The 27511-nt window shown below is 36.4% G+C and overlaps 1 protein-coding gene across 21 annotated transcripts in view; it reads left to right on the forward strand.

Moving 5' to 3' along the window:
* MYT1L (myelin transcription factor 1 like) overlaps nucleotides 1–27511 on the forward strand; it is a 321134-nt gene that overhangs the window by 69533 nt on the left and 224090 nt on the right. For 20 of the 21 annotated variants that reach the window (XM_054822319.1, XM_054822316.1, XM_054822318.1 and 17 more), the window contains exon 2: nucleotides 17558–17671. The gene's annotated coding sequence lies outside the window, so the exon portion shown is untranslated. Of the gene's footprint in view, nucleotides 1–13382; nucleotides 13455–17557; nucleotides 17672–27511 lie in introns of those variants that run through there. The other variant, XM_054822321.1, reaches the window with a different exon arrangement.

Genomic DNA, 27511 nt, shown 5'->3' on the forward strand with positions numbered 1-27511 from the left:
CTGTTTGTGTTGACCAAGTCAAGGAAAAAATGATTTTTCAAATCAAAATATTTGCTTAGAATTGGTCAGAGGCTAATCTGCCTCAGCTAGCAAGCTGTTCCATAGAAATTCATAGTTCAGTAGTTTATGTCTTTGCTCTCCATCATATTCCAGACTCCTATACCAGTTAGATTGTCTCCGGGAAACCTGCTGATCAGTGTACATTATGGGAGACTTTCTCATTCTTCTGTCAGTTCTGCTAGCAAGAGTTCAGCAACTGGATGAAGAACAGCAAAGTTTAATTTACTATGGTAAAGTCAAAGAGAGGATTCCTCTGTGCAGACAGAGGTACTCATAATTCCTATGTACTGAAGACACTTGCTTCCTTTCTGTCAAAACAATGTAGTTGTATTCTATTTTCACAAAATTTTGTTCTATGAATAAAGAAAATGTGTTTCTCTGCTTCCTGCTGATTACAAAATGTTTGCCCTTTTGCCATTTCTTTTTGGATAGAGATTAGACCAGTTGTGTGTGTCATCCTAATAATAGATTACCAAAATTTTCTGTCTTTGAGGATTGTGCTATGAGTAATTGAAAGACTACACTGCACACAGAGAGTAACACCTTTCTGGTAAGGCCTACTATAAGCACACTTCCTATTGCCCCGTTACTTTCTACTCTTTGAAGGTCCACTTGTGCTGCCAGTTCCTGACTTTTTACTGCTGATGAGCAATTTGATCTATATGTTGTCTCTCCAGTCTCCAGTCATGTGCTGTCAAAACTGCCACTGTTGTACAACAGCGCAACTTGACAGAGCCAGGAATCAAACAGGAGGGACCAAGGAAAAAGAAGTTTTCAGAGATAAGTGGCCCAGAAATTCCGAAGTCCATTGGATTTATCCCAAGTTTGACTATTTTAAATACAGATTGTGTTATTTTCCTATTCAAGAAGTAATGCCATAATCACAATGATGTCAAAACCAAATATTATCTTTTATTACTTTTTCCAGTCAGATCTTTTTGTACCTTGTAAAGGGTGAAAATAAAAGATTGAACAATAGTAAGAATGGACTGTGTTGGTAAGAAGTAGTTTACACTTAAAATGATTTTACACTTAGGAGCATGTCACTTTCTGTAGAAAAAAAAAGATAAAAGAATGGATATTCCTGAAAAACAGCAATGGCAAAAGAAGTTGTCATTCTTCCAGAAGTACAAAGGTGAAAGTGTATATGTATAGTTGGATTAGTATGAAATTACATGCATTAAGGTAGCATAATAGTGATTCTACCTCCAATAACGTAAATTGGAAGTCTGAGAAAGACATTCCCTTCAGAAACAAAGCCTGAAACTGAAACAAAGGTGGCATGAGATAAAAGACTGCAGAAAAAAGAGCTTGCTTAGTTTCACTTAGTCTACTGAACCTATCAAAGTTCATCTAGTCCCACCTGCTCAAAAGGTACATTACTGTTTCTTTCTTATCCTGCTCTGCAGTTATTGTTTATTATTATCAGTTTTTAAATAACTGAGTATATTAAATTACTATACACTGTGTTGTGATACTCAAATCAAAGAAAGATCTAAAATGTTGACTTATTTTAAGATGTGATGGGTGCTCCATCCTTAATTTGCAGCACTTAAGAGTAAGAATAGAAAAAAAGATGTAGATGTGTTTTGCTTTACATTTTCAGGCTTTTTATAAAGAGAAATCCACGTCTTGTATGTACTGAGGTAAATGGTGAAGGTTTCATTAACTACTTTGAAAAAAGAAATTGGTCCAGAAAAAATGGGAAAAAATAACCTTCACCTATCCAAAACTTATATAAAAACCTCTATCTGATAGACACCTTTCTGGTCCATGCAGTAATTACACACTGAAATTATGACCTTTGGAATGAGAACTCCTTTTGAGCTCTATCATGTGAAGTTGTAATTGGGCCATAAAATCCTTATAAAAATTTATGAAAGAAATTTGACTGAATGAGTCTGGTGGATAATTTAGAAACCTGAGTATCTCAGTCATTTTGCTGAATTGATACCTTAAAATTTCTCTGACGTGATAGCATTGCCCCAGCGAGGTAATGCCATTCACTAAGTGATGGCATCAGGATCTTATCCAGAAGATGCTATTTAGATGAATCTTTGCTGTCCATTTATTTCTAATGACTAGAGGGGACAGAATGACCAACACTATCTGAAGTGATGGGCAACCTTTGACACCCACCATGAGAAATCATAAAATTATCTGTCTTTTAAATGGTAGCAGCCTATAGTCATCTCAGAAACTCAATAAGATCTTTGGCTGAATATGCAAAACTGAGTCAGAGTCACAAGCCACATATAATAATCACGAGCTTTTAGAATTAAATCTGTATTAAGGCCTTCAAACAACATAAAGGAATACATTTATAGTTTTGTCCATTTCCTCCTTTCATCCTGAGTCCATCTTCTTTGTGGACTCCAAAAATCTCAGTCTATTGGAAACTTTGAGAAACAATTAAGTTAATCTTCCAATTTTTATTTTTTTTTTTTTCATTTTCAAGTGACTTGCTGTGTAAATTTTTCAAAAAATAATGTTTTCCTTTATTCAGGTACACGTTACATGATAAAACTCAAGTTTAGAAACATTAATAGTTCACTCAAGTTTATGCAGTCATTTCCTCATGAGAGGTGTTGGCTTGCAGTTCCTCTGTATTCAGTATGATTTCCTGCTGCCTGCCAAGTGGATGTCGGTGCAGTCCTAACTGTAGGAATACACTGTTACAATAATTATAAACAACACTTTCACAAAAAATATTTTTAGAACAGCAACTCTCCTTTTCAATGTAAACATATTTTTTTCTGCCATAGTGGCAATTTCAATGTGGGCAAGCAGTATTCCATTTGCTTTTTTGTAGGTGGTATCCTCAAATTACATAGAAAAGATTTCCCTTTCCCCTCCCACCCCAAGTATGCTTGGTTATTTCTAAGATTAGAAATATATTATTTCTAAGTTTAAAAATATGTTGATTCATATGAAAGGTACTATTTTTTTTTTTTTAAAATAAGACTTCACTTTGTTTTGGTTGTTGTTCTTCCACTATACTGTGTAGCTGGAGAACTAGTTCTGTTCTTGCTTTCAAATGGTGGTAATTCAACTTTACCAGGCAGTATTTAGGTAATGTTATTTGAAAGAATCTCTTGTATGTTGGATGTCAGAGATAACTAGTACTGTACTGGCAAAGTTCAGAAGGTAGTGGTTAGGGTCTTGCACTTCTTCTGTCAATCTAGCAAGGTTTTTAGGCACATGCTTAACTGTAAATATATGCAAAATCCCCCAAATTGCACGGAATAGAAATAAATTTATAAATAAACTTGAAGAAAGCAGTTGTCTCGTGTAATTCCCTCAACATATGCACAGAACAGAAGTCTATTACTTCTGGAGAAAGCACTGCTCTTGTTTGCTGAGGATAAAGAGGGAGAAAATAGGAGCTCTGAAATGAGGGGAGACATCCATAGAGAAAAGAAAGGCATGTGATAGTAAATATATGAGAATGTTAGTTACACTACTACATTATTTTTTTATGTTGCTCCTTTATTTTCTTACTGTCCTCTCATATTAGTCTCTCAAAATGGGAATATTTCTGAAATCACAGCAATTCAGTGTATGGATGTATTCTACCCTGCTCTTTGTGAGACCTTAAGTTCATTTCAAGAAAAAAATGTGGGCTCCTAAATCATTTGACTACATCTGAAAATTTTAGTTTGCTTTCTAAAAGAGTTTACTTTAGAAAAATATTAACTTATATCTGTAATTAATCTACATTATTATGAATATTTTTTGCTTTGAAAGGACATTTGGAGATTGGTCCCACAGAAGGATCTGTCGCCAGTATCCATTCTACTTTTCATTTTATTCTTAGAACCTATTCAATTCTGCTGTAAGGTATGTGGGTGTCTGAGTATACAACGCATATGACACAACTCTTTCCAGACAACAAATGTTGTTTATGCCTTTTTGCTGAAGTGCCTTCTTTCTGCCCTTACCAAACCAAGGATTTAAGCTATTGCAGTCTAACCACATCAAGAGCATCTAACTATGCCAGTAGACTTCTGATAAGCCACTGGTACCAGTTCCATTTATCTTTATCTTTAGGCACCTCAGTGTTCTTCACATACCTACCAGTTGTTTAAATATATTTATTTTTCACTTTTAGATTTCAGACCTAATGTAGCGGTCTTCTGATCTGCATACATAGGCATGTTTTTTTTTAACAATATATGGGAATGACATTTTTCAGTAATCTTTCAATTTATGTACATTTCATAATGCTTTCAGCATATTGTCTTATATATACAATCCATGATACTTGGTTATTCTCTGTATTAAGGTTCTCTTGAAAGAATGCAGGTTTAAAAGTTTCTTCTTTACTTTTTTGACATTGCAGAACTAATGCATTGTTCTGCTGGTTATTTCTAAATAAGAAAAGAAAGTGTTGTTCGTATACATATTTGTGGTACAATAATATATCTTAGGATTTAGAACCCTAAATTGAGCTACAAAAAGAGAGAGACCTCCTCCTAAATGAGAGGGATGGGGCTTGACTGAAATCAATCAATCAATCAGGTGGACTTTTAAAATTCCTGGGAAGGAAGGAGTTACATAAGTACAAATAATAAGAGTGATAGTGAGGAAAATTGAAATTAATACATGTTTGATAAGAGTTTTCTACACTATTCCTACATCTAGAGTATTTCAATGGCAAAATGGGAATTAGTCATTCAATTCTTTGTTTTCCAATGGAAACAAAAAAAAAGTTAAAAATTAATTAGGTATCTAAACATGCAAGTAGAAACAGATACAGTAAAATTGCCTAAGCTCCATTGAAATTACCTGAATATGTTTCAAATACATGGCTTGGAAGCCTGACTACTTTTTTTACCCCTTAAAACCAAAAATCTCCATCAATTTTTAATTTGGATTTTTTAAAAATGTCTTTTTTCCCCAGTAAACTATATTGGATATTTTCCAGCTGATATTATCTTTCTTTTGCTTCCTAACTTTTGAGATTTGATTTTTGTATATATTGTATATAATACCTATATATCCCATGGAAATAAATCCAACTTATAACCAATGAAAGTGAATGACAAAATAGAGATGTGACTGTCACTGTCATGTCCCCTCATCTTTTTTGTCTTAATGTTTATTTTCTCACGCCATTGATTTCAAATTCTTTAATATCCTGCTGAAGCATGAGCCATTGAAATTTTCAGGATGTGGTGTGTTGCAGAAGGAAAAATGTAGTTGTGTTATATATCTACTGGATGCATCAGTGGGTAAAGAAAAAGCTATGGACTGTCATCGTTTTAGGTAAAATGCATAAAATTGACGGTAAAATGTTCATTGACCTAAATGGTTTCCTACCTGCTATACATGTGCCTATTCATCTTAGATATCAAAAAAGCAGACTGATGAGCTAAGCACATATTTCTCCAGTCACACAAGACATGCGGAGGCTAAGTCAGAATTTGGGTTTAAATAACCAAAAGGCATACCAAGATTTAACACTTGTGATAATAGTAATATTGTATTTTAACAGCCAGTTCCAAATTCAGGCCTTGTTCTAGCAGTTCATTCATTATTTGTCATACTTAAAAGTCTGACATAGAAAAGGTAAAAGAGAGGACATTTGGCTTTTAGTTATAATGTCGTACTTACTGATAATTCAATTGAATCAACATAAATAAATCCTGTTGCTTACTAAATGATGATTTCTCATCTGCTGCTCAATATGAAGACAACTAATCTAATGTGAATAGATAATTGTTGGGCAAGGGCTCGTGAATACATGTGCAATTCACTTAGTATCTCCATGTTCAAGGTATAGACACGCAATTAGATACAAGGAGGCAGTAACAGCGCTCACAGACACGCATTACTGTCTGAAAACCAGAATGCATGACCTAAAGGGAACCTTTTTGCAGTGTCTTTTGTGGATACTGCAATGATCTCAACTGAAGAAATTGTCCTTTGAATTATCAGACCACCCAGATTTGCTGATGAGATAGAACATGTGTTTATAGAAAGGTTTTAGGTGTGCTGTTCACTAATTCTTTTACTATCTAAAAATATATTTTTAAATGTCCTTGTTTTTTCCTGCCAATCACATAATCAGTTAGTCCCTGTTTCTTTTCTTGTGGGGCTAAGCTGGCTTCCTCATTTTTGCAGTTCATCAATACAAAACTGATTTGAAGCTGAGCTGTATAATAATAAGCCTTTCAGCAGCCAGGCTTGACACTTGCCTTGTAATTAAGGCCTTGATGGTTGTGTTGATGGCAAATGAAAGAAAATGGCTTTGTTCTCAATTCCAGAGGCTTGATTGCTGGTTCTCGTTCTCACCTGAATTCGACCCATTCTGCATTGTGCACATGATTGCTGGAGTGTGAGTAATTGCAGCGCTGGCAGATGACATTTTCATGAAGCACACTCTGCACTGCTCCAGAGGGAATTTACAGAATTTATAGCTGGAGAAGCTCATCAAACATGGATTTAGGAAATGCCTATGTGAAAAGTGGGAGCCCACAACCAAATATCAGAGCTTTTCTTTTGACATTTGCTTTTACATAAAGGACTGTGGTCTGCAACCTGTCTTACCTTATGGTAGCAGCCTATTCCTGACTAGATTTTGTGATTAAGTACAGTTAGTGAAGTTTATTAACGCAATTTTTTTTGCATGTTTTCTTGTAATTTTTTGTTTGAATAGGAGTCTCAGCAGAGTAGATGGAAATTTATTTTCTTATTTCCATTCATATTTTTACATTTCCCTAACCTTTCAACTATTTAAAAATTGTCAGCTGTTTCATCATACTTATTGATGAAAATGTATGCTTGGTTTTTATTTAAATCCTCTTGTTTTGTCAACCTTTTTGCATTACAGCATATTTTGTTTATTTTGAATGAAAATGAATGTACATTTAAAATAGTCACAAAGGCTTCTACAATGGAAATATACTTCAGCAATTAAAAATCAGATCTTTAGAAAGAAAACATTAATGACTTTTATATTGACAAGTTCACAAATTTCAATGAAGGGTGTTTTGCGTGTTGTAAATAAGAATTGCTTAGTAAAAATGTGCCTTATAGGTAACATATGCCACGATAGGCATAATCTTTCCTTCCCTCTGCCTTAGTACTTCTGCTTTTTCCTCTCCATCTGACAGTCTTCATGCCTGTCTCATATTCACCATGTTCTTGTCTGAGCCCCTGGTGCCTCTCTTCACTCTCATAACACAATAGCGCTTGGATGTAGCTGTTGCTGTGGTTGTATCTTTCACGGCACCTCAACCAACAGAAACATTTATGGAATCCTGCTGACCTTTTTCAATCACAACTATTTAGGCTGTCACCAACTTCACACGTGAAGATTCATAGCTGCTGTGACTCAGACATATTTTTACACTGCTGTCTGTCTAGCAAGCCAAACTACCTGCACTTCATTTTTAGCATTTCTTGAAGCTTCTTAATCATAGCAAATAGGGAGCCTTTCCTCCTTGTATTTGGTATTACTGAGAGTCCTGAGCAATTGAATGATTGAAGGTTGGGTATTTTTTTAATTAGGCTTATTGATTAACCCCTAGGAAAAGTTAGGTGAGAAGTCCTTTGAGTTTCTGCAATAAATATTAGATTCAGAGTAATGCTGATTATTTAAAACACACAGAAAAAAAATATGAGGTCTAAGCTGATGATGTTAAAGTGCCTGTTGTTTTAGGGCCTAACTTATCCTCATTTCAGTAATAGATCTCCATATCAATACTAATAAATGGCAACAAGAGGAGAATCAATCTAGACTGCTGACAGTTGTTTTAATTTATACTATAGTCCTCAGGTAATTGGGTAGCACAGGGGGAGACTTTCAAAGTGTCTTATCTAAATTTATGGATGTTATGGCACTGCCATTTGCAAAAAGTAGAATTTTTTGTTGTTGTTGACTTGAATGGCAACAAGATGGAACCTGTTGTGAATACACCTTGATTTTAGTCATACATTGCAGATCTCCTAATATATGTCCAATACCAATGTTAAATTCTGCTCTTAATCTTAAGTGTTTCTTGAGGACTCAACATATTCAGATCCTGTAAAGTTCTTAGGCAATTAAAAACTTTTGAGAATTTGGGTCTCAGAGAGTCACTAGTTGTCTTTTGAAGCCATGAAATTAATCACACTCAAGGTCTAAGACTCAAGAACTGGAGACAGAAGTCTGTAGTTCTTCATTACATCTCTTACGGTTATTACTGGAAAGCTGAGGTGCAGTCGGATACCTTTGCACTTGCTGACACTCTTCTTGCAGAAACGTTGGGGACCCATGTGCATTATGGAAGCCTTTTGAGGTGCATTCCTGCTTTCAGTGTGTTCTTGCAGCAGTCCCTCTCTTACATTGAGATTTGAGTGGCAACTCAGCCCCAAGAGGGGAACCTGCTGTTACCGTTCACAGTGCCTGTAACAAAACAACCCATACCTGTCCAGGGCCTGGAGTAGAAAAAGGGCAGGTTGTTATCTTCTGTGTCCTTAGTCAGGATCTTTGACATGCAAAATTATTTCCTTTGTGGGAATAAGACCTGAATCAAAGCAGACCATGCTGAGAAAATCCTGAAAATTTTAACTGTTTTGCAAATCTGTTGCAAAATGGGGAAAGGGGTGAAAGCAGCAGTCACCAAACTAGAATAGTGAAATGTGGCAGTGAATAGAAGCTTTTGAAACTTGCTGAGGTGAACAGAAGAAGCTGCCTGATACCATTACCTTAATTATGGTGACAGTCCAGGACATACTGGGCACAACGGTCAAATATTATATTATGTAGGCCATTTTTTGATAGTATTAACATCTAACACAGCAGCTGTAATGTTGAGAATCACCTTAATGCTTTATTGTAAAAGTTAAAATATTGCAAGTCATGAAAAATGTTCAACTGGCATTCCTATGACCTTCGTGCCACTACCTCTGGTACTTATTTGAAAGCTTCAGTTCACTTCAATAAACCTTCCCTTACCCTATTTGTGACCTTCGCCTTTTATACACACATCTCATTAACTTTCTCAACAAGAATGTTAATAAGATGTGCTTTAGTTTTCTCTAACACCCTTTCATGCTTCCTTTTCTGTCATCTTTTCCTCGAACCTCTCCCGTTTGCCTCAGTGACCCAACACTCGGACATCTTGTTCTCTCCCTCATACTTGTCTCCTTACTTTGCTTTTTGTCTTTTGCTTGACAATACAAACATGTGGTCTTCAGCATCTCAGCGCTGGCTCTTAATTTCACCTGTCTTTTCTACTCCCTTCTAGCCTTCACATCCAGGGGAAAGAGGTTGCCCGTCTCGTGCTGTGTTTTCAGGCTCGTCGTGAGGTGACTTTTTGGCATGTGGCAGAGAGCTGACTGTGTGTCATACATGGCTGAGGCTATTGCATGAGAGTATTGGCTATTTTGAAATATTTTTCTTTCTCTCTCTCTTTTTTAAGTCTTGAAGAATTTTACAGTAAAGGGAAGAGTGTCTTACCTGACTCTGCTTCTTCTGTGCCTATTGTAAAGGCCATTGCATTCTCTGGCACCACACAGCATGCTATGTTATCTCCTCCTGTATTATGAATTTCCAGCTAGTGCAGCCAGTCATCAACAATTACTTGTTTCCACTGAGAAACCCAAAGGTCTTGGACACTATGATGAGTGTATGTGAGTAGCTCTTCTATTATTCAAGGGAGATGATGAAAGCACAGAAGTTTCCTCCTTTCATTTATAAACAGGAATATTCCTGTATTTTTTGTTACTCCTTCTTGTAAGCCAGCACCTGTATTTGTTATGGGCTTATTACAAATCTTTTTTAATCTAGATAGAACTTCAACTTGTCTTACTTTGTAGTATCTGTTAATCCATAAGTTATTTATTCAACATCTGTTTTACCTGCTAGTGAAGCATTTTTACTTTCTCTTTTGATACAAATTGGACAGCACAGGGGTGAAGCACACTGTAGTATATTAGATAATGGTTTCTAAACATATCTCATTTTATTAATGATGTATCTTGTGCACCTTTGGGGACAAGTTGTATACCTGTCTGTGTCTGCCTCTGCAGGTTATTCTTCCATTCAAGAATGTTACATGTTTTGCTCTATAGATCTGTCAATATAGCTCTTTGATATTGTAGCTGATATGTTAGCCCACCTTAGTTTTCTACTTTTGACACTATTAGAAATCAATCTGTTGTAGGAATTTGCCCTACAAATATCTCATGACCCATTTGAGGTCTCCTCTACCTGCATCAGAGGACACCAAGGCTTTGTCCTCCCGACACCTATGTTCATAAGCATATTTTGCTTTCTTCTTTATTTGCTATTAGAGGTTTTGTGTTGGGTTGTTCTGTAGCAGTTGTCTTGCCCACCTCCAGCGAACTGTGGTATACCCCAGTTTTGCATTTCAGGGACTGCTTTAAGTAGTGATACCAGTTATTGTCCTCTTACCTGACAGTGCTAGTGAAATGTGGGGAGGAAAGAAGAGCGGGTTTCCGAGCTAACGTCACCTGAGAAATAGTCTGAAGCCATAAAATGTTTTAACATGAGAGAGTAACAGCCATGGCTACATTTTTACTATAAATGCAGTTTGGGATTAATTTAGTGCTCTAATCTGTTCACAAATCATTTGCAAAGAAATTTGATCAGTAGGACCATGTTCATTCTTCTCAAGTATTTCCCAATTGTTCATGCAGACCCGGAGTTACCCTTTTTCTGTTTACACTTACACACAGTTACTCTTAGTGTGTGAATGATTACATATTGTTTTAGTTTTTGATTTGGCTGTCTTTGAGACAACAAAATAATTGAAGGGCAATGAATAACTAGTAGTGAATATTAGTTTTCATTTTGTGATCTGTCTTCCTCTAAATATAATTGCAAATACAGACTAGTTTGTAAATATTATTTACACTTTTCTTTTTTGTCAAGTGTCACTAAAAGATCAATTATTTGCATTTCAAACAAATCTTTGTGAGTATTGTACAAATCAACAGTTCCATTCACAGCAATACTTTCTGTGATATAAATCATTGCAACTGAGTATACATAATGGTAATTTTCAGGTACAGAGTAGTATTTTAGCATTAGCTTGTATAATGTACTATACACATGCTGAAAATAATATTGCTTATATATTTGCTACTAATATACTTATTTGCAATATGACTTACCACAAAACAAACTTAATGTTTTGAAATTACTACTCCGCTAATATAGATTTTCTCTTGCATTTAATTCAGTTACACATAATTTATCTGTTGGTTCTGAGAATCTTAACATTAAGTATCTTCATATAAATCACTATTTTAAAGAGGAATCAATTGGAATATATTTGTCTTGGTCAAGGGACATAAGAACTTGCAGCTTCAGAGTGACAGCTGTTGGGGTGACAGAGTATGACAATGAAAAAGGATCACCCCATATATGTCTCTGTTCTGACAACGGTAAAGCAGATTTCAGCAGAGTAATGTATAAAAAAATATCACTGTTCAATCGAAATTATTTGCACATGGCAAAATAATAGGCTTCTGTGTGCCATTCCTCCTTCTTCAGTTATAAGGAGATGGGTGGATAAAAGATACAGATCAGTAACTGTCTATCTATCTGTCTCTCTCTAATGTATATACATCATTGCTCATTAGGCTTCAAAGACGTGTCAATTTTTTTTAAACATGATTCACGTACACGATAGGACCTTTTAAGTCACCATCAGACACAGGAAATGGATCCGATGTGCAAATAAAGTGCATTTCCTGGACCAGGCTCTATGACTTGCTTTTTTTTTTTTTGTACTGAGAAAGCCACTTCTATGCTTCTTTATGTTATAGTATGCTAGGTATTGCACTTTTATTTTCATTTTTTTCAAATGATGGTCTTGCTGTTAAATAACTTCAGTTAAGGATTAAAAGAGAGAGAACAAGAAAATCTAACTTGTGACAACAGATGGCAAAATTGGGCATTAGTCCACAGAGGAGTCAGTAGGTGCTTGGTACCTTCACCTGTAGTCATTAGGTAGTTTTGACCTTGGTGCATGGTACACTGTGTAAACAGCTCTGCCCAAAATCTGGCATTGTAGGCATATCAGTAACATGTGCCGATTTGCCACGTGTACTTTTAATAAAATTCTTCTCCAATAGTTATCGGTGTAGGAGGGTAAAACTAAATCTGCTGATAACTCTTACTATATGTAGTTCATGGTCTGCAGTGTATAGGTCTATCATGTGTAGGTTAATGCTGTTTATTTTACACTTCCATTTCATAGAATCATCAAATCATTTAGGTTGGAAAAGATCTTTAAGATCATTAAGCCCAACCGTTAACCTAGCACTTCCAACTCCACCTCTAAACCATGTGTTCCCACATCTACACGTCTTTTAAATACCTCCAAGGATGGTGACTCAACCACTTCCCTGGGCAGCCTGTTCCAATGATTGATAATCCTTTCAGTGAAGAAATGTTTCCTAATATCCAATCTAAACCTCCCCTGGCACAACTTGAGGCCGTTTCCTCTTGTCCTGTCACTTGTTACTTGGGAGAAGAGACCAACACCCACCTGGCTACAACCTCCTTTCAGGTAGTTGTAGAGAGCAATGAGGTCTCCCCTCAGCCTCCTTTTCTCCAGGCTAAACAACCGCAGTTCCATCAGTTGCCCCTCACAAGACTTGTGCTCCAGACCCTTCACCAGCTTCATTGCCCTTCTCTGGACACGCTCCAGCACCTCAATGTCTGTCTTGTAGTGAGGGGCCCAAAACTGAACACAGCACTCGAGGTGCGGCCTCACCAGTGCCGAGTACAGGGGGACGATCACTTCCCCAGTCCTGCTGGCCACACTATTTCTGATACAAGCCAGGATGCTGCTGGCCTTCTTGGCCACCTGGGCACACTGCTGGCTTGGATTCAGCCAACTGTCGACCAACACCTCCAGGTGCTTTTCTGCCAGGCAGCTTTCCAGCCACTCATCCCCAAGCCTGTAGCATTGCATGGGGTTGTTGCGACTCAGGTGCAGGACCTGGCATTTGTCTAGTAATTATTTGTCTTATTTCTTAAGATGCCATCGCTGCCTCTGGTTTGCTTAAGGAAACAGCAGGAAAGATCCAGACAGGCAAGTGAGTTCTCTACCCTATGCTTAGTTTAATCATTGGCAAGTTGCTTTGATTACCTGCCTGATTTTCTTCTGCACTGACTCTTTGGGTAACACTGTATTGAGGAGGTGAATCTGAACACAAAAATATATTTGTTGACTTTTGAAATGCCTCATAATTGACAGTTTTTAATGTAACAACCTTTGTCCTAACATAATTTTCTTTGTAGTAGGATTTTAAGATGCAGGATAAAGGACAACATTCTGACTCATCCAGTCCTGTTGGGGTGCCATCCTCCTACTTCAGAGAATTTTCAGATTCCATATTGTCCCGGTACTGGACACATTGCTCACTTCGTAAGAGCCTTAAGTAATGCTGCAAAGACTTTGTGTTTTCACCATCCTCATTGCCTTCTGCAATCAGGAAAGCCCACAGGTTTTTCACTCAAGTATTAGTGCACTGTTTCCCACTTTCTCAGTGTGCCTCACAGTCAGGAGATAACTGTTTATCCACTGTTTGAGGAATGCATGCAGCCTTTCCCAAAACTCCCCTCAGTGCCAGTTGTGTATTTTCCTCATTAGTTTTAAATCCTTGTTTGGCAGCAACCAATTCTTTGAACCATTAATCCTACCTAAGCTACACCTGACATCAGAAAACATGACATCCAGTATTAACAAGGATGCTCATGGGCTGTCTGCTTTCAATGCTGATATTCTTAAATTTTCTGAGAGCACTAAATGTCAACTTTGGGTATCTTCCTCTGATGAAGGACATTCACTCTGCTATATTTTTACATTTTAGATCATGCTTTCATAATCATCCTTTTTCACTTATAGATAATAGTGTTTTATAAGTCTAGGAAACATTTATCTCAAAGCACCAGGACTGACTATTGGTGGATTTACATAAAAGTTAATGTAAAGGCTCACAAGTTACACTTTGTTGTAGTTTTAAATGGATTGTTGGTGAAGAAGGTAATAACACCAAATATATAATGATAGGGAAAACATTTTTTCACATTATATTAAGTTCTTCATCTTCCCAGTTGGATTCAGAATTTCATATTCTGATTAAAAATATTTTATTTGTTATTCAGCTAATGTTTTTTAACTTAATTTTTTGTCTTTATATTTCTTGACCTTTGACTTAATGTTTGTTTCTAGAGGTTGGGTTTATGGTATTGTTTCCATTGAAAAGCATGACAGAAGTCTGTCTAATGTCACCAGAAGCAGGGCTAGCCCCACTGTATTTTTATTTAGAAATTATTCTGAATAATCAGAATCATGACTTTGGTGTCTGTAAATTAACATAAACTGTCATCTACTGTCTGTCATAAATATTAATATTAAATCAATTCTTTAAATCAGTTTGTTAAAACTATCTAACTATTGGAAATAGTTGTAATTATTTCATCTTTCCCTGAAAAAAACAGTAAAGCAAATTAAATCACTGCAAGAAACAACTCAAGTGACCACTACTGTTGAACTACTCAGACTAGAGTCTTAGAGGCAGGTGGTGTTTACATGAGAGTGAGGTAGAGCCAGACATTTCCTTATGATTTTATTTTACTGGTTCAGTTTTTCTTCTGTACCTTCAGGGATAATAAGAACTGGGAGCTCTTTATGACCTTTATGGGAATTGCTGGTTCTTAGCATCAATCAGAGTTTAACCTTTTTGTGGGAATTTTCTTGGCTGCTACTAAAATATCTAGTGCTCATAAGGACAAAGTATCCATTCCAGGTGTTTCTGCCATTCTCATATTAAATGCATCGCTTAGGGCATCTCAGAGGCCATGTCATTTAATGTCTTTTAAATATGCTTTTCTTAGGTGCTAAGTAGTAAGGAGAGTTTCCACGTTAGCCCCTTACAAGTACCCTATATTTCTACTTCTGCAAGGATAATTGAATTTTTTGTTTGGGTTCCTGAAATAAACCATTTTTATCATTAGCAGAATTTTTAATGGAAAACTGTGGGGACTTTATTTTTCCAGTATTCTCAGGGGCAAGGAAGTTGCCTATGGCTGCATGTGCATTTGCCAAGCTGATACTGAGGCGGGTCTTTGAATTGGTACTGCACATACGGAAAAACAGTATTCCCCATAAACACAAGAGTGCTGTTGGATATCAGGTTTTCGGATTTGAAATGGAGGGTCAGGAGCGCATAGCGGAAGCCAGCATTGTCAACCCCTTACCTCTGTTTTCATGTACTTTAACAACTGATTCATTTTGAGGTCTGTTAATTGTCATTGTTTCAAATAATCGCATTGTAAGTAGACCTCAACACTATGGCATTGGGAGAAAAAAGGAAAAAAAAACCAACATTATTTTAATTTTTAAACGTATTTTAAATTCAGCAGCACACTGGGATATACAGAGCACATGCATTTATTTACACTACCTGCGGAAAGAAAAATCTTCTCATTTTGAAAAACGGAAGTTTAAGGTTATTAGAAAGAGCTGATGGTTCTTCGAGGGTGGCTGGGCGCGCCCTCCTGCAGCACGGTCACGGTCGCTAGCCGTGGTGCTGAAACCCAGGCGCCGCAGGCACGGCGTGCGTTCTGCAACGCTGCCCCCCAACTTCTCAACCATAAATATCAACACACCGTGTAAACAAACAATAGAAAAATAGACTATGTGAAGCATTTCACAGTTTTGTTGGTACTTTTATTGTGTAAATAATTAGCTCTTACCTGCAGCTGAGTTTATAATTGAAGTTACACAATGTGTTACAGCCATTTTCTCCTTAACAATAAATCCATCTATCCTTATGTAGGAAAAGTTTGTTTCTAAGATCAAAGAGAAAAGGCACATTAAGGTCACCATGAAGATGCATGCAGAACTGTATATACGATATTTCTTTTTAAGCCATAAATTATTGGAATTAATGGTTTATGTGTATTTCCTAAGATTAATTTACTCCCTCAGAACGCCATCTTAGAATAATAATAAAAAACCCCCACCCCAACAGACTAGAAATCAAGAATTTTGGAGTGTTGTGAGAAGTTATTTGGTTTATGGTAATTGTGTTTTAGCCAGTAGAACTGTGTATGTGAGGAATTGATATTGAAACCTGATCCTTAAAGTATAAAAGAATTTAATGAAAGAAATGGTAATTCTTTTGTTAAAAGACTGTGTTCCTGCGTACAGCTTCAGAAATTTTGTCTTAGATTCACACATTATTTTGAAGATTATAAGACACTCTTTTTGTTTTTATAAAATTACAAAAAAGCAGTAATAGAATACGGCTTAGTGTATTTACATGCAAACAGTTTGTTTCATAGAAAATAGTTTTTAATCATATTTTTGTTCCCATTTTCTAATCTCGTAGAATATTTCCTTGCCTGAAAAGTAGCATATAAGAAATTGAGTACAGTATCTTTTAGAGGATTTATGGTAATACTGCTGAATTTAGCTGAGCATAAACAGCATGGTGAGCCCCTCAGGGTCTCTTTATTTTCCTGACACACTCCACTGCTGCCCCATTAACACTTCGTCTGTTATTGCCATCTACTCAGTTTAATGAGTATCTTTGAATTTGAAGTTCTACACAAGAAACAATAGCTAAAATAACTGATGCACCTACTGCAGCTTTCAGCAGAGTATCTTATTCCCTTTGTAATTTTTTTTAAATAAAAAGTACATTCTTCAGCCATGTGGTTACATCTTGACATTTTCTTTAATTATGGTAGACACTAATCATAAGTACTGAGTAATGACTACAAATATGATCCTGTATCTGTCTGTGTAGAAGGTAAACACATGCTGAATATCTGCTAGAGGAAGCTTTTCCTTACTTCAAAATTAATCCTATTAATACTGACTCTTTAATGTGAAGAAGGAATAGTACTGCTGGAGACTTTGTGCTATCAAAGCAGAATATTAAATTTCTTCTAAGAAATCATAAGACAGAAGGACTGGGTGCTGTTTTCTGATACCTGTATGAATCCATCTGTAAGGGGTCAGTATGTGGCTCATTAGATTGGGTTCCTAAAAGTGAATTTATCACATTCGTCTGAATACATGCATGAAACATCTTAAATTATTAAACCATAAGCTGTATTATCAGACATGAACTCAACTCGAATTAAAGCCTGAATAATGCTGCACTGGGACACATCAGAGGACTTAAGAACAATTCATATTTTGCATTGATTATTAACTGATCAGCAAAAGATCACTCTAAATCACCTTAGATATTTAACAGATATGGGAAGTCTTTGCAGGGCCAAATAAAAAGTCTGAGTAATTGAATAAATTTCTATCCTAGAAAACCAAGGAAATCAGTTGGGTATTGGAACAATTTTTTATATTAAATGCATTTATTGAAAGCCTATTTTTAAAAGCTAAAATAATACATGAGTGATTTTCTCTGTTCCTGGTAAGCTTGCTGTCCTTTAGTAAAGCTTTTTTTTTTTTTCTCTTTTTTTTCCTCTTTTTTTTTCTTTTTTTTTTTTTTTTAGAAAATGAATCTGGAAGAAAATTGGTGAATCCATCCAGTGGACGTACAAGCACTCTGACAGGCTCAGAGAGCAGAGTCTGGACCAAAGAGCAATTACCCCACCAAACGATTTCAGGTACAATTGACCTAAATATAGCACTCTCTTGAGATTATTGACAAGAGTTCATTTCCTGTAGTGCTTTTCCCATTTGCTACTCCTGGTAACCACTGCGATCTTATCTGCCTGGTGCTGCATGACTTCTGGGATGCAGCTAAGAGTTCTGTTGTGCATTATCTTTAAACAGACAATTCATGCTAAAAGAGTCATTTGCAGGTAAATTAGATGATGCATACATTATTCTTGCTAGTAAAGTTACACAGAGCAGGAATGAGTGCCTGAGTCCTCTTAGGGCCTGGATGCACTGGAATTCTTTTTACTGTGAAATCAGAAAGGTAGTACTAGTTAATTATTAAAACCCAGGAATTTTTATTTCATTGAACCGTAACAGTAGAGTCAGCTGTGCAGGATGGATAGGTTGGAAAACTTACTATTTGTTTCTTTGTATACATATTTATCCATAAAATATGGATATCCCCTAGTGTCATTCTACCTCCAGGCAATCACTATAGTTGTCATATGCTGGCACGAAAAAAAAATGAGCGTGTAAACTGAGTGTGTAAGTGTACAGAATGTGGATGAACTGAATTCCAAGGCTGGTAATGATAAAACCCATTTCAGTTTTAAAGGATGCTTTTTTCTTAAGCATTGCTTGCAAACTTGTGCAAAATACTGGATACGTTTGCATTCCATGTATGTGGAATATAGAGAAAATAGATGACGTTCCCTTGGTGTTCATCACAGAGATTTTTTTTCATCTTAGTTGTTTTACTGAATTCTTATTTGGAAAACCTATGCATTGCACAGAAATTCAAAAGGCTAGTATCAGATTCAATGCTGAGCAGCTGTTGGGGAGCCATTTTTTACAGACTTTTATTAACTAATATAGCAGGACACAATTGTGCTATTACTTTCCTGCATATCCCCTATGTTTTCCCAAAAGAACATCAGAATACATATTTTATTAGGGGAATAAACTCTGCTAATAGTCATAGGTCCCACTCCTCAAAGGAAACTCAGGAAAAAGTTCAGTTGAAAGCTGAATAATTTATAAGATATACATATACTGTATATTTGTCTACTGACTTGGTTCCTTTGGTGATGATGGATAGCAGTTCTAAATGTAGACTCAGGAATTCTATACTGAAATAAGATGAAGCATGAATCAGTTAATTCCATTGCATAGTAATTTAAGTTATTGTAGGGAAAATTTAGATTGAATATAGGAGAAAACTTACCTCTGATTTATTTTTTCCAATATCTACTGTAATGAGTTGATGAGATTCAGCATATCGCAGTGGAAAACAATAGTATTTTGACATGCAAGTATAATAAGAAGAAAACAGTAAAATAATCTGTGAAGGTGGGATGAGAATATGCAAGGCATGATTAAATGGATTCTCAACTGGACAGGTTGTGGTCATAGAACTTCTTGCGCTATGCTTTAGGATCCCGAGAAATCTGTGTAGTCCTTTCTGGTGGGCTGCTAAAGAAAAGAATTTTAAAGTTTGAGAAATGAGGCAACGTACATGAGAAAATTAAATGGTTCACGAGAGGATCTTTCTGTTGTAGAGTCTTCCACAGAACAAGACAATTAAGGAACCACTGGCCTAAGGGGGGAAATAAAATCAATCCTGCCCCAACACAAAGAGAGAGAGATAAGTCCTAAGCAGTTGCCAACAGCCCCACAGTCTGAATTGAAATATTTACCGTCTTTACATTTGATATTTTACAAGTAGAACTTATTGACTCTTGCAGTTCTGTGAGGGCATAACCTTGCAAACTAAACCCTGCTGGTGTGATTTTTGCTATTTACTTTTTGCCTGTATAAAATAAATCTAAAGCTTGACCTTATATCTGCAGAGGAATATCAGATGCACACGTTTTGTTAATTATTATCTTTACATTCCAGATACCTGACATTGCTGACATGCAAACAGATGTACGTACTATAGATAAATAAATTGGTTTGAAACTTAGGAGCTAACCCCTGAAAACCTCATGTAAGCTCCCTTCTCTACGTGAATGGTCTTTCTGAGGATTGCTCACTTCAGCTGATGACAAATAGGAACATCATTCTGGGCCTTACATTAAGGTCCATCTTGTAATATATTACAAACCCAATGAAAGGTACAGCATCTTAAGCATTTTTTAATACAGTTATTTGACATCTTCAAGGGATGCTCTGGTCCCTTACAGGATGCAGACCCATAGAGGATGGATCATAGATTAGGGATTTTAAGGCACTTTATCTCTGCTGCTTTATTCAGTTTGCCTGGCCACCACAGTGAAAAGACATAGTAAAGCAACTCTAATTAGGCAGTGTAGGAATCCCTGGTATGCAACATTCTTCTTAGCCAGCTTTATATTCTTCCTGCTTGTTCTACAGTGCCTCAGGGAATGAGAAAAGTCTGGTCCATTAATTAGAGAATTAGCTTAGAGTTGGGAAAGATGAGTTCAGGTTTTGTCTGTGCCACAAACTTCCTGCAAGACACTTAGCTAAGTATTAAGCAAAATTCAGTAAGACCTAAGGATCAGGGATTGTGACTGTATTTTCCCTGCTTCTGAAGCAGAATCAGGTGTCCTTCCATGTTTCCGGTATGTTAGTTACCCCACTTAAATACTTGAATAGTCAGAAATCTTAGCTTCTCTCATTAGCTGAAATGAATTCTCTGTACTTCTCTATCATACTGCTCTTATGTAAGGATATCGATGGAAGGGCAGGGATGCAGAAAGCAAAATAATGCCTTATGTTAGTTCAGACAGAGTATTACAAATATACTGTCATGATGACAAGTTCATGTTAGCTCTTGGCAGTGTAAGTCTTCCTAATATGACTTTCTAAAAAAGCAAAGTTCATCAATCCAAATGTCACATGTTGCTAAATTTACAGTTTATAAATTACCACTGTAAATTTAAGTAGTAGAAAGCATCACATAAAATCGTACTTCTTTCTCTGTCTCTCTCCAGACATAAGCGGTTTCAAAAACGAGGCATTAGGCTCTTTAACTTGCAGTTTCTAGGCAGCATCTCTGCTCCTGTGAACAGGCATGGTTGTTTATATTGCATGGGCCAGCCAACTGGGATTGATCCCAGGCTGCTGCTGATGTTAGCATGCTAAAGAGAACAGTTACATTAAAGATGAAAACGTCAGGGCAGGGTCATATCACCAATAAGAATTAGGAAAAACAAACAAACAAAAGATTCTTGTATTTTACTGGATATATAGCTCAGCCTGCCAGAATACCTAATCCCTAAATCATCCTGAAAATTGTTTGGGATATAAAATCAAATTAAACCCACTGTCAAAGGGCACGGTGTCTCCTCACTGCACTAGCAGCTACATGTATAAATCCCAACCCCATATCAGGGGGAATACAAAACATAAGTAAAAATGTTTTTTAAGAGAAATCTGATGATGATAGAGTTGATAGTTTTTGTAGCAAACTCTTAGGAAATGTTGGAGTAATTGGATTAGAAGAGGTAAAAAATAGTTTTGCTAGGTCATTACAACTTCTTAAGGCTGAATCCCTGCTTTTCTACTACTCTAGCGAAGGGTTATCACGTGGCTTTGTTTCGACCAGTTTCCAATCTTTAGCTTTGTTATGTGATCTTGAAGGATTCTTTTGTCTGGATGAATATTGGGTTGTAAATTTTGGTGGGCAAAAAAAATCTTAGCACATATGCACATATTGCTTTTTTCCACTTCAGATGAATGACTATGTATTGCTTAGCTGCTATATCTAACTGAAGTATTTCTTCTGAAGCCAAGGAAGACACAGAAGACTAATTTGAAAGCCAAGTGGAGTTAAGAGAAAAACTTCATTGATCAAATAGGGTTTGGATCAGGGTTGACTTAGGTCAGGACTATGCTTTTTCTACAGTAGAAATAAAGCTTTTATTAAAAAGCCTACATATAAAAAAAGACTTTCATACATTGAGACAAAAGAGGTACAGAAGTACATTTCTACAGCAATGCATTCATCTTCAGTGCACTGAAGAATGCCAAGGAAAGGAATATGCTTGATAAAAACTATAAAGAAACTTATCCAATAAGTAGCTAAAGTCAACAGAAGGTACATGGTTTTTAGTCAATCAAAGCTATAATGAGAAACTGTTTTAAAAAAGGTTTTTAGAAACATGGTGGGAGGACAAAGCATGTGCAGATTCTTACAAGCTCAGCAGTCCTTTCTGTATACAAATACAAATACAGTTTACGACTCTGTAGTATGTCCTCATTAATGTTATTGCAAATAAAATTTAAAGAAAGAAGGGTACTCTAAAACTTTTCTCTCTTCTTCCAAACACATTTTTGGGAAGGTGCAGAGGGAGTACACACTACCATTTCATGGTCACCTTGCGCATTTCAAGAAGGAGCTTCACTGTGGTTTGGGACAGAGCAGGGCATTGCTGCTCAGTAGCTCTCAGTAGTATTGTCCCCAGATGACCTTGTGGATGGATTTCTATTTCAAAATCATACAGAAGTTAACATTGCTGAAAATAGCATTCAGTCTTGTTGTGCCCCTTTTCATGGCTTCTAGGGTGAAATTTATCTGCCCCAATGTAGATGTCTTTTATATCTAAACTGTCTTTGGCTAGGCTGCCTTTATAGTCAATGGAGAGAAACAGACACTTTTAGGGCATGATTCATCTCTTTGGAAGGTAGACATCTAAATAGGTCAGATGAATCAGACTGTAGAATAGCATATTCCTTACTAGTGAGAATAAAGGAAACCTAGGGATCAGCTTAGATGTTGATGCCTATATTGCACCTAAAGTTAATTGAAGTGAACTCTATGTCTATAGGAACTAAGCTAGAGCTCAAAGTCAGAGGAAAAAATCCTACACTTCAGGAAGCACTTTTTCCTTAAGAGCTCCTGGTTTCACTGCACTGGGGTGCATGTTCATAGTCATAGTCATGAGGTGATAAATTTAAAAAAATATATTACACCCCCGCCTTCTCCCACTTCGTATTTTAAGATGTGAAAACTGAGCAGACTTTATTGTGCAAATAGGTAATTTATATACATCTCTTATCAGTTAGTCAACTGGTTCCACAGTGGCATAATTTTTTTATTAGTCTCTGCTAATAATATGTATGTACAGAATCTCACCATGGTGTTGATTGGTCCTTGTAAACTGTTTCAGAACCAGCTACTTTTTTCTCAATCCAGAATCTCTGCAAGTAGAGACAGAAGTGAAGATATGCAATTAATTTAGTCTAGTAGACTAATTTAAATTGTTTCCCCATCATAATTATTACTGTTAGTGCCAGAGTTTCACTGAAGTCCCAGCAGATGAGGTCATTAATGCAATATACCTGAATGTCCCCACGACAGATATTTTCAAGTGCTAACAAATGAGTTTTGCAGAAAAGATCTCTGCTTTATTTGGATTGTGTTTGCTTTAAATATCAGCCGTAAGCAATAAAATGGAACATATAAGAATGAACAACATGATTTATTATATATTTAAAATATAAAATCAACAAATAAAGACCTGCCTAAAACACTTGAACACCAATGCAGCTTTTTCATATGCCGCTCTTCTCCCATTGTTTGCAAAACTCCAGATCCCAGCAAACCTGCAAGACTTTTGTCAGATGCACACCCAGGAGTAGCACAGGGATGACAGCCTGGAGTAAGCAGATTGCTGGTGAGGCTAGCAGGTGCCAAAACATGCTGTTTCATGACCTAGTGTAAAGACGCCAAAAATAATCTCAAATGTACTTCAGTAAATGAATGCAAAAACCCCTTAGGCTTCAGAAATACAGTCTGTAGAACTGTCTGAGATTAAGTGAGGAACTTAAAGTTAGAAGGCCAGTGTTCTAATTTCTGCTCTGCAGCAGATTATCGGTGTTCAGGTAGTGATGTGTTTTGGCCAAAGTATGTATTTTGCAACTTAAATAAATGGCATGTTTTTTGAAAGTAACTGAAAGCAGAACTACGATGGCTTCCACAGATGAAAACATGAAATTAAGTTGAATCACATGCAAATGTTGACTGAATATGTCTACCTCATTTTCCCTGTCTTTCAGAGTTATAGTATTTAGCTATCTTTGTTTACAGTAGTTTCAAGTGTGTAAACAGCAATAAAAATTGCTTTGTAAGTGCAAGGTATTGTAAAATTAGTTTATCGTACTATTAAAGGTGAAAGTAGATTCATAGCTATAGAACATGTTTGTCTGATCAACCTGAAAACATTTTGCTGGAGATTAAGATCCAAATGACTGTCTTAAGCGATTACATTTAAGTTTAAAGACAGCAATACCAGGACTGTGCTAAGTGAACTTGAACTTGCAAAATGCACTGTGAAATTGTCAGAATCATTGAAATAGTCAGTACTGTGTGTTTAATATGCAAAATGAGATCAATACAATAAAATGTATGGGTGAAATTGAAATACAAAGGCAGGGGTGAAAAAGAGTTAAAAAAGCAGGTGTGAAATTTTATTTGCATTTTAAGTATTGTATTTAAATTTGAAATCCTTCTGCCACTGTAGCCCTTTGCAAATCTGCTGGTGAATGTATATTGTGTAAGATATCTAAAAGTTGCTAAGAAATAATGGATAGTAATTATGACAGAGGAATGATAATTGCTATAGTTTGTAGACACCCAGTGAAATACCTGTGTGATAAAATTTTCAAGGCAAAAAAGTATTTCCATGGTAACAAAGCCCTTTATCTTTAAATTTGATTATGAATGCAAACCCAGAGTATCCAAAGTTTAAGAGGTAACATATAGTAAACGATGCAAGAGAGACAGGAACTTAACCTTGCAAAGTTTATGGACATATGTATATGGTGCATGTTCTGAAGTACCCACTCAGCTGGCTCTGTGCAAAATTACAATGTTCTTCATATAAGAGATTAGAAAAGCAAAATCTTGTATGTAGTCTGTCTATTCATCATCAAGGCACTTAATTCCTTTGAGCCATGGTAAGCCAGGCAGTGCACACTGAAAAAAAAAAAAAAAAGCAAGCATCTTTTAAAACTTAGATTTTACCTTAAATATGTAGCCATGTATTACAAATGTGATGGGTCATATCTTTGAGTGCAAATGAAAGCAAAGAATGGACTCATAGAACAAGATATGATCTCTGATTCAATATGTTGATATAAGAGACATAGTCGTTCTCAAAGGACAGAACATTTCAAATGGAAACCACTTAATTAATCAGATGTACAGATATATCTACCCATATGTACACAAGGAGCCTGTGGTTTTCACAAAAAACTCTCATCCATATGAAAAAGAGGAGGTGAAGGTTTGATTTGGCTTAGTCTTGTATGTATTTGAACAGGCCTGATAAAAATATGTATGTTTTGGCTCCACATCTTAGAATCATAGAATGGTCTGGGTTGGAAGAGATGTAAAGACCTTAAAGGTGGCTCCAACGCCCCCTGCCATGGGCAGGGACACCCTCTACTAGACCAGGTTGCCCAAAGCCCCATCCAACCTGGCCTTGAACACTTCCAGGGAGGGGGCATCCACAACCTCTCTGGGCAACCTTGACAGGCTTGAGACGTGGGCCCGCGCAAACCTCATGAAGTTCAACAAGGCCAAGTGCAAGGTTCTGCACGTGGGTCAGGGCAATCCCAAGCACAGCTACATCCCTTTCCTCCAGTCTGTTGACCACACCACATAGCTTGGTGTCCTCGGCAAACTTGCTGAGAGTGCGCTTGATCCCACTGATCTTTTAGGGTCCTACTGGCTATTTGTCTTGGCATCTTTTTCCCAGTAGTCTGTGTAACAAAACCTAAAAGTGATGGATCGGTTTTAAAGTTTGATGTAGTATTTTCTTCAAGGTTAAGATGTCAAAATACAGGTGTCAACATGCAGGTGTCTTGCCCCCTTCTTAGTCAATGGAGTTGGGACAGTAGGTGACTGGTCTGCCAAATCTCTTTCCAGGCTGCACTGACTTTACTGACTAGATACCCACTGACTACACTGGAAGTTTTGACAGTGCTAGCATGTACATATCGATTTAATCTTCACCTTTCCCTCTTGTAAGATCACTCTTTTGCAATCCCTGAATTGTCTGGAGTGGTGTAAGCTATATATGCAGCAAAGTCATGCAACCAGTCTATCCTGTCCTATACGGGGTTTTTTATATTTTATTAATAGTTTCTTTTGTTAGAGAGGACTTCTAGACTGTATAGAATACTGAACTTCAAAAATATTTGAATTAAAGTCCAGATTTTAGAAGATGTTAGGTAAAGGTGGACATCTAAGGGTATGCACAGAAGTGACAATGGAAATTGTATGTCCAACCTGTCTCAAAATCAAAATGGGTTGTCTAAATAAATTGTTCAAGTATTTCATGAAATCTGTTAAATGTGAGCTTGCATTTCTGGGCATTTTCTTCCACCTCTATGAATATTTATAAATCTCCTAATATTTAAATCCATTGTGCTAAGTTCAAAGAAGCTGTGCTTTCTCAAGGAGTAGTTGATGAGTTGTAAAAAGTCAATGGTTGATTCCTATGGGAAAAACCTTCAGGGTCAGATGGAGTCTACATGATTGTCTTAAATTCTTTTATAAAGAATTTCATATTAGCTGATTATTTTCAGGGAATATTGCCACATAAAACTTATGCTCAATGTAAACAAGAAAGCTCTATAATAAGGGAATGGCCACCAGAAAGGGCCTGCATTTACTTTCAGACAACAAGAACAACAAAATACTGGCCCTTTTAATGGGACAGTGGTTTTTTTCCTATTCATATTTACAGTCTTACAAAGCTGCAGACAGTCTGTTTGAACTGTGAGCCCAGTAACAAGCGCAATAATGAAGACCCAGTGGAGTAGCCTTTGGTGAGAAGGCTTGGAGAATTTGTAGAAAGGTACAAATGTCTCAGGATGGTTTCCTGTGACCTATACAGACATCAGGGGAACTCTCTTAGTCTGTGATGATGGGTATTCACGGAAGCTGACCCTTCTTTACCTCCTTTTTATACCTTTATTAGTAGTCTGACTTGCTGGAGTCCTGAGAAACACATTGAAGTTAATGGAAGCTGAATATACTCTGTACTTGCGAGAATCAGTCATAAATTTCTTGTTGAACTCACGTAGTTTAATTAATTCAAGTGACTATGGTAGGCAGCAGGAACTGCTGTGCTGTAGCATTACATAGATGATGGTCTCTATACTTTAACCTGCTTCTTTTGCTGTTTATGATGCAAAAGGAAAATTTTGGCTATAATCTGGATCCAAACTTTTTGTAGAAAATAGGAATAATTGGTAATGAAATAGTTGTTCCGATATTCCAGTTGTTACAAATCATTCCAGTATTGCATTTCCAACAGTCAAAAGTAAATTCTGTTTCGAACTAGATGAATAAAATACAGATGGTTAATATATGTCTTTTAATCGGATCTCAGCAGGATCTTCAGTTATTTCATGTTATATGTTGAAAAACCACATTAAATAGTCCAAACACTCAAAAGCTAATACATGCCAGAATTAACTTTGTTAGGACAAGTTAATTTAATTTCTCCCATGCATATGCATTATGAAGACTTCTTTAATTACATGATCATATATTATTTTCTTTACAAGACCTTTTCCTCATTGAATTCACAGAATGTATGATAGTCACTTAATGAACAGCTGTTCAGTATTTTGTTTCCTTGACATTGTTCAGTATGTGGCCCCATACCTTGTTTACTACAGAGTATTTAAGCCCTGCTCTGAAGACAGAATTATTAATTATTATTAATTTCCTTTTGGGATTTTCCTAGTGATCATCACTGTAGCATCTAAGTGACGAACAATCATTAAATTAGCTTTACTGTAGGCCTTTGAGATAAAAGACAACATGATTTCCGTTTTATGGCTAGGGAACCATGGTCCAGAGA

This window comes from Grus americana, chromosome 3 (assembly GCF_028858705.1).
Source record: "Grus americana isolate bGruAme1 chromosome 3, bGruAme1.mat, whole genome shotgun sequence".
NCBI lineage: Eukaryota > Metazoa > Chordata > Aves > Gruiformes > Gruidae > Grus > Grus americana.